The 10,664-nt window shown below is 60.8% G+C and overlaps 1 long non-coding RNA gene across 1 annotated transcript; it reads right to left on the reverse strand.

The window, feature by feature from the left end:
- Positions 1–3,299: 3,299 nt before the first annotated feature.
- Positions 3,300–10,382, reverse strand: LOC101705025 (uncharacterized). Its single transcript, XR_002396528.2, has 2 exons — positions 9,608–10,382; positions 3,300–9,088 (listed from the first exon to the last, which is right to left on the reverse strand). It is a non-coding gene; the product is annotated as an uncharacterized LOC101705025 (long non-coding RNA).
- Between the last annotated feature and the right edge of the window lie 282 nt (positions 10,383–10,664).

A 10,664-nucleotide genomic window follows, 5' to 3' on the forward strand; every position in this document is an offset into this window, starting at 1 on the left:
CTGCCTCTCACCGTTGAAGCACAGAGAGGTCGGGTCGTTCACCCAAGGTCACACAGCTGGGAAGCAACTAAGCCAGGATCCAAGCCCAGCCGGTGTGGCCCAGGTCTGCACCCCTAAGCATAGGCGAGCACCAATCCTTGGTGAGATCCGGGAGAGGGAGACGGGCTGTTCTGTGAGGGGAGGACCCCTCACCAGTGACCCCAGCCTTTCCGCTCCACCCTCCCCTCCTCCTTCTCTCCGTGTCCCTCTTCCTGGTGACCAGCTGTCCCCCTCTGGCCCTGCCCACCCCTTTTCGTCCTCTGGGGCTCCCTGCTGCCCATGGGAAGGCAGGGAGAGTGGGGAGGGCCTCCCAGGCTGGGGTCTCCGGCTTCCTGGAGTTAAGACCCTAATACTATTTTCTCATAGCTTTTGGTGTTTTAATAGAATTGAGGGTAAATCTAACTTGCAAATTTTCCCTTTTGATCTCCCTCCTTCAACAGAGCTGAGTCTGGAGATTGCTGCTGCCTGCTGCTCCCAGCCGGGCTGCTCCTGAGGTGCTCCAGAGGCTCAGAGTCTTGGGCGTGCCCCCGATGGACAGGCTGGGCACTGCAGGCTCGATTCCTGGCTGCCTGCTCCTCCCAGCCCCTCTGCCTCCTCGCCCTCCCCGGCTGCTTCTCCTCCTTTTCTGCAGCAGGCAGCTGGTGCTTTCTCTTTCCTGCTCCTGAGCCGACCTCTGGGTGCCCCAGGCCCTTTGCACATCCCACCCCCACCCAGAAGGTCCTTCCTGCCAGCCCTGCCGACTCCTTAACATCAGGACTCAGGTGTCACAGCCCCAGGGGAGCCAGATGGCTATGGCTCTTCTGTCATCCTCAGACTCATGGCAGTCATAGCTGGTCGATGGCAGCTGACCCCGGAGCACAGAGGACCTGTGTCAGCACCTGTGGGCACCCGCCTCTTCCACTGTGGCTTGGTTTCCCTGACTGTAAGGCCAGGGTGAGCTGGCCACCTGTGCCTTCCACATGGTGCCCTCCAGTGGTCCCTGTGGGCTCCTGGCCAGGATTTCACAGTATTTCACTTCCTTGATTATCTGGCTTTCCAGGGAGGAATTTTCAACCCTGGGCTGAGCTGGTGTCTGCTGGCTACCTGGGCACCCGTCCTGTGCCACCAGCCTGGCTGTACCTGGTGCCCTGGGGGAGCCCCATGGAGGCGGCCCCTCTCTGGAGCCCGGTGTCTGGCCGAGGGATGACGACAGGGTGGCAGTGCTGCAGTCCCGGACCGGAGCTGTGACACCTAGCGGGAGTGGGGAGGTGTGGCGGAAGCAGACACTGGGTTCAAATTCTGGCTCCGTCACTTCTGGTGAGCCCGACCTCCCCACCCCACCCCGCCCCATGTGCTTCAGTCTCTTCGCAGGCATGGGACAGAGAACACCCAGATAGAACCCCAATGGGTCCCTCCCTGGCTCTGACACCTGTCCTCAGCTGGCTGTGTGACCTGTAACAATTCACCTGCCCTCTCTGGGCTCCAGGCTCCTCATGAGAAAGGATGTCCTGAACCTTCGAGGTGACAGGGACAGTGGGGGCAGGGAGCAGTGTCCGATGGCCAAGAGTGGCACAGCCATTGTCCTGTAATCACGGTGGCCTTTGCTCAGGAAAGGGGAGCCACCTCCCTGCACCCCGAGTCTACGAGGTTGCAGCTCAGCAGGGAGGGAGGGAAGGAGGGCGGCCAGGCCAGGCCCTCAGCATCGAGGGAAGCTGAGGCCCAGGCAAAGCAGGGTCACAGGCCACCCAGCGGGGCAGGTGATGATGTATGGTGTGGGGGCTGTGACACCCAAGAGTCCCAGGCGCCCTGCTCAGCCCCCTGCAGGTGTCTGAGGGTCCAAAGGCCCCTGCCCAATAAGGCCCGGGGCAGAGCGGCAGAAAGCAGGTAAGCTGAGCCCAACGACGCGCAGCCCGTGGGGCTCAGGATCCCATATCCCTGCTCTGGGCTGCCCGGCCTGCGGGGACTCGCCCAGGGGCCTCTGGGGTCCAGGATGAAAAGGGAGCCTGGCCCAGACCTGCCTTTCCGCTCTTCTGCTGTGGCAGTGGCTTTGATGTCTGCCCTGCAGCTCAGGAAGGAGGGGCAGAGGGGAGACACAGGGTGGGGACAGTTTGAGAGGGTGGCAACTTCTGGGCACAGCCAGAGCCTCACCCCAGCCGGCTGGAGACCAGTGATCTTGGCCTTCCAGGCTGGGTGGGCACAGAATCCTTGGGGTCCCCATCCCCTGCCATCTTCTCCAGCCCTCCCATGCATGTCGTTCCTTCTGCCAGAAACTCCCTTCCCTCTTTTTTTCCCTGGCCTCACCCTTGGCTCCCCTTGGGAGGTCGGGGCATCATCTTTGCTTGTGGCCTCCTCCTTGGCCCTGGAGGGCATCCTGCCATGTCCCAGGTTGGACAGCTTCAGGTGGCACTTGGGAGCCCCAGGAAGGGATGCTGATAAGCCCCAGGGGGTGGGGGGGACAGGCCAGTCTAGGGGCAGCTGGGGAGGGAGCCGCATGGCCCTGGCCCATCCCCCGCAGAGGTCCTCTGCCTCCTCCTGGCCCCAGGTTACAAAGTGGGGTGCCCTTCTCCCCATCTCTATCCGGGCATCTCTATCACTGCTGCTGTCTCTGCCCATGGGCTCCCAGCTGGTGCCCCCAGAAAGCCCACCCCCCAAACTGCCCCTTGAAGGTGGGACCGCAGTCAGCCAGGCCAAAGGCCCAGCACAGCCACAGCGCCAGGGAGGGTTTTCTGCAGAAGGTGGCTCGGGCTGAAAGCCATGGCCAGGAGGGGACTGGGGGAACTTGGGGGAGCTTGGAGGAGCAGGACAGGGCTCTGACTGACCCACAGGATCCCTAAATTGAGGGAGGTCCCAGCAGTCTCCTCCCACCCCCACGAAGTGTTTCCACCCCAGCCTTTCACTTTCTTTACAGCACTTCCCACAACCAGTTATTCCCTGCTTTGTTCACATGGTTACTGTCTCTCACTAGCTAGACAGGTCCCTGAAAGGTACCTTATCACTGTGCCCCGGTTAAAACAGATTCAAGCTGGGCGTGGTGCACACCTGTAATCCCAGCACTAGGGAGGCTGAGGGAGGAGGATCTCTTTGAGTTTGAGGCCAGCCTGAACTACATAGTGAGACCCTGTCCAAAAAAAAAAGGTAGATTCAGGGGCTGGGGTGTTAGCTCAGTTGTAGACAGCACACACCTGGCATGTGGCAGGCCCTAGGTTCCATCCCCAGCGTGAAAAAAGAAAAAAAGAGCACTGGGTTATGCTTTAGAAAGGGCAGACTTCAAATAACAGTGATTTAAACAAGAAAAAATTTATTTCTTGCTCAAGGAAGTACAGGCAATCCAGGTCTAATAGGGGACCTAATTTTTCACCACTCGACACACAGGGCTGCAGCTTCACAGTGCATAAATGGCTGCTCCAGCTCCAGCCTCTCTACTCACATTCTAGCCAGTTCAAAGGAGAAAAAAGGGAGATTTCAACCCCTGTCATTTAAAGAAAACTACCAGGAAATGGGCCAAACCACTTCTGCTGTCATACCACTGGTCAGAACTTGGTCATGTGCACACACCTTGCTGCAAGGGATCCTGGGAATTGTAGTCTTTAGACCTGGCAGCCATATGCCCTTTTAAAATTAGGGATCCATTCTTAGGGGAGACCTATCCTGTATCACAGGGCCCACTCTTAGCTCGAGATGATATTTGACATGTATTTAATTCTTTTTTTTTCTGGTACTGGGGATTGAACTCATGGCCTTGTGCTTGCTGGGCAGGTGCGGTTCGGTGCCACTGAGCTAAATCCCAGGGCCTAATACTTCATAATTATGTATTTAATCCTCCCAGTTACCCTCAAGGGGAGAGTGAGGAAGAGTGGATTAAATCACTTGCCGAGCCAGGGGAGCTGAGGCAGGAGGATCACTGTGAGTTTGAGGCCAGCTTGGGCTACATTGTAAGTTCAAGGCCAGCCTGGACTACATAGGGAGACCCTACCTCAAAATGCCAAAAGAGAAACAAACAAAAAAATTGCCTGCCCAAAGTATCCTGCTGGTACACAGCAGGAGGGCTTTGATCCTAGGACCCAGAGCAGGTGTTTTCTGTCCCTGTGTCATGGCTGTAGAATGAAGGTCAGTCCCAGCTGGGCTTGCTCGTGTGTCCGTGTGCCCACAAGGGAACCGGGGTGGGGGTCAGGGACTGGGACTGAGGCAGTGCAGAGCCAGGGTGGCCCCCAAGGGTCCTGGGGGCCGGGATCTTGCCGTGGGAGGAGCAGGCTCTTGCCTGGTCCCCCAGGAGCTGGAGGATGTCTCCTGGCCAGCGACTTCCCACTCCCCAGGGGTGGCTCTGCCTGGGGCGCTTTGAGATGTTTCCCTGGTCTGTCTGGGTTTAAGACCTGGGCTCTAGCCGGTGGCCCCGCTGTCTTCCCTGCCCACCCCTGGCGGGGAACCTGTCACCCTGCCAGACGCTGCCCAGCCCGCAGTGTCTCTGGGAAGCCTGACGGCCACTTCTTACCCACATAGCCATGCTCCCAGGCTTCTCTGCAGCAGGCTCATAGGGTCTTTGCTACGGATCTCTGGGGAATCTGGTGACACCTGTGTAGCTGTCCTGGGTGGAAATGCAGGGCGAATACATAGGGTTCCCAGGAAGCCAAGTATGGGAAGTACAGCTGTCAAGGCGGTGTAAAAACCCACACTTGCGACATAACACGAAGGCGTCTGTTAATTAAGCTTCACTGAGATCCAGCCAAGGTCTGAAATAAAGGGTGTGACCCCGAGGTGGCGATGATTCCTCCTGGGATTGGGGCCCAGGGACCATGGGCCACTGGACTCGCTGGGTGTGTCGGTCCCTGAATGAAACGCTCTGCTGTGGTCAAAGCTTGGTGGAGGAGGAGAAGGAACGTTCTTCCCTCCTGTGTTTCCGGTTGCACTGAATTCTGTCCACAGCATACCTGGGTTAAGGGCTCTGCTCTATTCCAATAATCAAAGTGTGGACATCGTGCCCCTGGGCAGGGAAGGCAGGGGAGAATGGGGTCAGCTGGGGAGGAGCCCAGGCAGGCCATGAAATGTGCAAATTGGCTGGGTGTGGTGGTGCTTGCCTGCAATCCCAGCACTCAGGAGGCTGAGGCAGGGGGATTGGTTTGAGTTCAAGGCCAGTCTGAGCCACACAGTGAGTTCTGCAGGATCCAGGAGGGATGTGGCTGTCTTTAGGTAGAGGGGAGACCCCATGAAGACCCATGGCACAGGTCTGTACTCTGCACCCTGAGCTCTTCCTAACCTGCCCTGAGGGCTCAACAACTGCATGGAATCCATGGCCGTCCCCTGGGAAGGGGGCAGGAGGCCGTCATTGGGACTGGCAGAAGGGCTCCCCGCATGCAGCTCCTGGAAGTGTCTTTGGGCCTGGTCAAAGACTTCCTTTGTGTCCTCCCCAGGAGGGCTACTTTCCCTGAGAGCCCGGCCACGAGTCTTGCGTCTTTCTGGGTCCCTGTTTCACCACTGTTCTGTCGACCCCTTCCGCATGTGCTGCCCCAGGAGGTGCCATCTGATCTTGGGCTTTCAGCCTCCAAAACCATGAGCTAGAAAAGCTCTTTTCTTTGAGAAGCACCCAGCCTCCAACAGAAGCTGGCCTCATTCAGGCCCCAGCCCTGAGCTAGGTGCTGGTGGCCATTGGCTTTGAGGAGGAGGAGGAGGCCACAAGCCCAGGACTGCAGGCGGGCTGGAGAGGCCAGAACAGACGTGAGACCCCTTCCCTGAGGCCTGGAAGCTGTGCATCCTGTGGACACCTTGAGCTTGGGCTCCTGAGCCCCAGGTTGTAAGGAAACACATTTGTGTTGTTTAAGCCACTTTGGGTTCACCACTTACAGCAGCCACAGGAAACTGAGGCAGGGGGCTTCATCAGCCCTTCTCCCAGTTCTCAGCCAGCTCTGTGATCCGGGAAGAGGAGGCAGTGTGTGTGGTGACAAGGCCACCAGGCCCCTCAGGAGCCCTGCCTGGGACTTTCCATCCCCTAGCCCCCAGGGAGCCCCGCCCCACCAGCCAGGCCAGCCCGGGAGCGGGAGCAGGAGGCTGTTGATTCCAGAAACCTGAAAATGTCCTTCGCAGCCAGGGTCCCAGAGCCCTGGGTGGTGACTCCAGCCCTGCTGTTAAACTCCCTCCAGCCTCAGTCTTCCCCCCCTGCAAACACAGGGAGCAACAGCACAGGACACAGGTGTGGGCACAGGTGTGCACCGAAGGTGTGTGTGCAGATCTATCTGTGCACGCTGCTGCGCCCTGGTGTGTGCACAGGCTTTGTGTGTGTGGCGTGCACTGTGACTCCCATGCCTGCCCGCTCACAGACCCCAGCCCAGGGCAGGGCTCTGCAGAAGGCCCTGCCAGCCCCTGGGGTCCTTTGGGGCCCGGTCCTGGGTGTCCAGGCCTCACCCCCAGCTGCTCTCTTCCCTCCTTGTTTCCTCCAGGCAGCCTTGCCCGACTGCCACTCTGGGTGGCTGTCCCTCATCCTGACCCCAGGCCACTTGCTCCCGTGATGAATGAGAGACAGATCTGGCTGGTGGCTGCTCCATGCAGGGCGGTGTCCAGAGGCCAGTGTCCCTGCGGCTGGCAACAGAGACACAGGGACCTGCGGAGCTCATGGTTGGAGGGGCTGAGGGTAGAGGCACAGACTGCTGAGCAGTGGGTTCTTCGGCCCAGCAGGTGCACAGTGGCGACTTCCTTCCCCTCAGCCCGGGCTGCCCGAAGGGGACGAGCCTGGCCAGGGTCACCAGGGTCTCGGGGCGGCTCCTCCCCTGCCCCCTCCCCCTGCCTGGCCCAGGCGGTCAGAGCCAGGCTGGGGCTGTGCTGCGCTGAGCACCTTACTCTGCCTCTCTGACCCTGTGAGGCAGCACAACTGCTCTGAGTGAGTGAGCCTGTGTCAGCAGCATCGCTTCCTCCCTCCCGCCTTCCCTGGCTCCTTTCCTTGGATCCTTCCCTCTTTCCTGCACCCCCCACCAGTCTTTGAGGGTCCCTGCTGAGCAGGGGGGGTGCACAGGACAGGCATGGAGGGGCTGGGCCTGCTCCTGGGTGGGGGCAGTGGGGTCAGGGACCTCCCGCTCCCCAGCCCTTGGCCCTGGTGGCTCCCAGGAAGGGTGCTGAGCCTGGCTCCTGGTCCCCAGTGGGAGGCGGCTGGCCCGGCCCCCTGCCCCCTGCACCGGCAGAGCTGCCAGGGAGCATGGGGGGGTGTTAGGGTGTGAGCACGGGGGCTGCAGGGGAGCCCCGAAAGCCTCAGGAGGCTGCTGTGCAGCAGGGAGCAGGGAGGATGGGCGAGAAAGCCGACTGTGTGCGCGTGTGTAGCTGGCAGCAGAGGAGCCTTCAAAGGCAGGAGGGGAAGGAATGAGCCGGAAACCTCAGCGCAGCAGCAGCAGCAGAGGCCCAAGGGGAAGCGAGGGGCCACAGAGGCAGACAAGGCCAGAGGAGGAGGAGGAGGAGGCCGAGGGCCAGACAAGGGGACCCCGAGATCACCAGGTCCACAGCCCACACTCCGCTGTCCGAGACTCCTGCTCCAGCCCAGCCCAGCTACCGACTGCTGCTGACCCTGGGTCCATCTTTGGCCTCTCAAAAGCCTCAGGGTTGCTGGGCGTGGTGGCGCACGCCTGTGATCCCAGCCCTCTGGGAGGCTGAGGCAGGAGGATCCCTGTGAGTTCGAGGCCAGTCTGGGCTACACAGTGAGTTCGAGGTCAGTCCACACTGCATAGTGAGACCCTGTCTCAAAAACAAACCAAGCAGGGGCTGGGGATTTAGCTCAGTGGTTTCACCACCTGCTGCGCAAGCGCAAGGACCTGAGTTCAATCCCTGGTACCAAAAAAAAAAAAAAGCAAGCAAAGACCCCGTATCTGAGCTGCTGCAGTAACTACCAAGGACCCCATAGACCCAGTGGTTTCTTTGCAGCCAGGGCCAATGTTCTCAGGACCCCGGGGTCGAGGTGTGGGTGGGCTCAGTGCCTCCCCCTGGCTCCTGGCTGCTGCTTCTCCCTCCCATTCCAGGCACGGCCAACACACTCCGAAGGCCAAGCCCACAGAGGGGCCAAGACCGAGCCTCACCCCTTACTGCTTAATGACACCCACTGGGGGTGAGGTCCCAAGTCTGACGGGGAGAGCGGACCTCGCTCTCAGGCTGCAGTGCTGAATCTCCAAACACTGCCCCGTTCCAAGGCCGGGGTCAGGGCTTCAGGGTGTGAATTCAGGGAACACAGTTTCTCCCAGAACACCTGCTTCGGCCTGGGTTCCCTGAAGGGAGGTATGGAAGAAAGGGGTTTGGGGGTGCATTCCTGGCACACAAGCGAGGGGTCGGGCAGGCAGGAAAAGAAGCCAGGACAGGTGGGCAGTGTTGACTGCACCAGCGTGGACGCTGGAGTACCTTCCTTCCTTCCTTGGTCGAACTTAGGCCTTTGTGCTTTCGAGGCAGGCACAGAACCACTCAACTGAATCCCTGGCCCCACTTTGCTTTTTTTTGAGACAGGGTCTCCCTATGTAGTCCAGGCTGGCCTTGAACTCACTATGTAACTCAGACTGGCCTGGAACTTTCGGTGATTCTCCTGCCTCAGCCTCCCGAGTACTGGAGTTACAGGTGTGCACCACCACGCCCCAGGGCTGGGCCCTGGCCAGAAGGCTGCCCCATGGTCATGGCCTGGAGTCTGGGGACCCATCCTGTGCCCGGTGGAGCCCCCTCCCCATGACCTCAGGGCAGCTGCTACACCGGAGCCCCCTGCAGATGGCGGGAGCGGGACCACCCACAGGGCAGGATAGGGGGACTCGGAGCCCCTCAACCCCAGGATGCTAAGGTCCCCTGACAGTCCCTCCTCCCTCAGGACAGGTGCCAGGACTCGGGTTGGCCTGCCGGGGCTCACCCGGCCACCTCCTTGTCCCCCTCCTCTATGGGGGGCAGAGGGAGTCCTGAGATGGCCTCAGCCCATCCCTGCTGAGTCCAGGCCCACCCTCTCCCGGGCAGTACGGGACTCCACACACCGTCCTCGGTCAGCCAAGGGACACAGAAGGCCGGGACCGCCTGCGTCACACAGCGGGCAAGTCCAGTCCTGAGTCAGGACCCAGTGCTTGCTGGACGGTACCTGAAAGAGAAGGAAGGTGGGGGTTCGGGAATTTTGGGGTGAGCCCCCCATGGCCCTCACTGAGGCCGCCTTTGGGTGGTGGAGCCCCAGCTCCACTTGGTCTTTTCCTCCCCTGCAGAATCAGGAGCTCCCCCCCCTCCCCCTCCCCTCCCCCTCCCCCTCCCCCTCCCCTTCCCCTCCCCTCCCCTCCCCTCCTCCTCCGGGGCTGGGACCCGAAAGTGCAGGAGGAAAGCTGGCAGCGCCTCCTCTCGCTCTCCCCGCCAGCTGCACGGCGCAGATGGAGAAACTGAGGCAAGGCCCCACCAGGCAGGGATCAGGACACACCCCTCGGAGCCCCTAGGAGTCCCCCACCCGCACACCCCGCTCGCTCTCTCTGCCCCTCAGCGTGCCAACTGGGCAGCTTCCGATGACCTTGGACGCGTGTCTTCACAGAGCACTGCAGGGCTCGAGGTTAGTTCCGGACGCCCTGCCGCCGGCCCAGGGCCCGGGGCTGCAGTGCTGCACCCTTCCTCCACTGACCTTGCTGTTCTCTCCGTGCGCAGCGTTGACTTCACAGTGTTTGTCGCCTGTCTCTCCCGCCGGCCTAGGTGACCCGGTGCCCAGAGCACAGGAGGTGTGCGTGGACAGCCACGTGCACGGAGCCTTTCTTCAGACGCCACCTCACTGGTTCTCAGCAACACTTCTGTGGGCCTGGGGCCATGCCAGACCCCTTTGGGGAGATGGGGAAACTGAGGCACACTGGGACGTGGTGGAGTCTAGATTGGAACCCAGGGGTCCTGGTCACATCTTGGTCCTTGCTCCCCCAAGTCAGAACAGGGGTAGCCAGTGCATCTGGAAAAGCCCGGAGAGGAAGCTGGGCACGCTTGGTGGTGCACGCCTGTAATTCCAGCATCCAGGAGGCTGAGGCAGGAGAATCGCTGAGAGTTCAGGGCTGGCCTGAGCTGTATGGGAGACCTTGTCTTAAAAAACAAAAACAAAAAAACAAGAAAGCTGGCAGCAGTGACGTCCGTGCACGCCCCGCCCCCCTCGGTGCCTTGGAAGCCCGAGGCCGAGCTCAGGGAGCCGCGGGAGCCGGAGAGGGAGAACCGCACTTCCCCTCGCCCGGGGCGGCTCCATCGATCGCGTGCAGGGGCTTCGCTCAGCGCCGCAGCCGCCGCTCAATTATCAGGGAGAAGCTGGGGCGGCCGTGGCGGCGAAATGAGTTATCGATCCTCGCGGGCGGGCGGGCAGGCGGCTGCGGACCCGGGCGAGGGCAGGAGGCCCCGCCCCCATCCATCGACCTGGCCGCGCCCCTTGGCCCGGGCACCAGCGCGGCCCTGGGGCCTGGGAGAGAGCGCGCCCCGCCCTTTACACTGACCTACAGCCCCAGCCCTTTTTCATTTTTATTTTTTCCAGTTTTTAATCTTGAAGCCGGGCGTGATGGCACATACTTGTAATCCCAGCACTGGAGAGGCTGAGGCAGGAGGATCGCTGGGAGTTCGAGGCCACGGTGGGTCACACAGTGATTTCAAGGCCAGCCTGGACTGCACAGGGAGACCCTGTCTCAAAAAAAAAAAAAAACCAAGGACACAAAAAA

This window comes from Heterocephalus glaber, unplaced genomic scaffold (genome assembly GCF_053883595.1).
Source record: "Heterocephalus glaber isolate CG9 unplaced genomic scaffold, H.glaber_assembly_v1.0 deba00001479, whole genome shotgun sequence".
In the NCBI taxonomy this organism is placed as follows: Eukaryota; Metazoa; Chordata; class Mammalia; order Rodentia; family Bathyergidae; genus Heterocephalus; species Heterocephalus glaber.